Here is a 517-nt window from a genome sequence, read left to right as displayed (position 1 = left end):
CTGTCCTATCTTCCTCTGTTCCATCCTTTTCATTTTCCACAATTTTAAAAGGGTTTGCAAGATAGGGGTTTGTATTCTTTCTCGTTTTGCACGAATCTTTACCCCAACGAGGTCCCCTTTATCTCTGTTTATCTTCAATAATCTTTCTCCCCCTCCCCTTTATCTGCATCATTTTCTCTAACTCCTGTCACTCCCTCCCTACCAACACTTTCTTCATCTCCTTTCTTTGTTTTTTCTCCATCTCTCCCCTTCATTTTACTTGCTTAGTCACTCCCCCTCGGGAAGGAGGCGCAACAAAAAAGGAAGAGGGGGAAAAATAGGTAGAAAGAAGAGGAGGGCAGAAAAAGGGGAGGAGTGGATGGAAACTGGGAGAGGAGTAGGGGTTTTGGGGGATAAGGAAAAACAAGGGGGGGGAGGAGGTTAGAAAAAGAAGTGGGGAGTCAGAGAGGGATCGGGGGGAGACAAAAAGGAAAAAGGGGAGATCAGAGGAAATAAGGAGTTAAATAAAATGGGGAAA

Source organism: Penaeus monodon, chromosome 21, assembly GCF_015228065.2.
Source record: "Penaeus monodon isolate SGIC_2016 chromosome 21, NSTDA_Pmon_1, whole genome shotgun sequence".
NCBI lineage: Eukaryota > Metazoa > Arthropoda > Malacostraca > Decapoda > Penaeidae > Penaeus > Penaeus monodon.
This window is presented reverse-complemented; position numbering follows the sequence as displayed.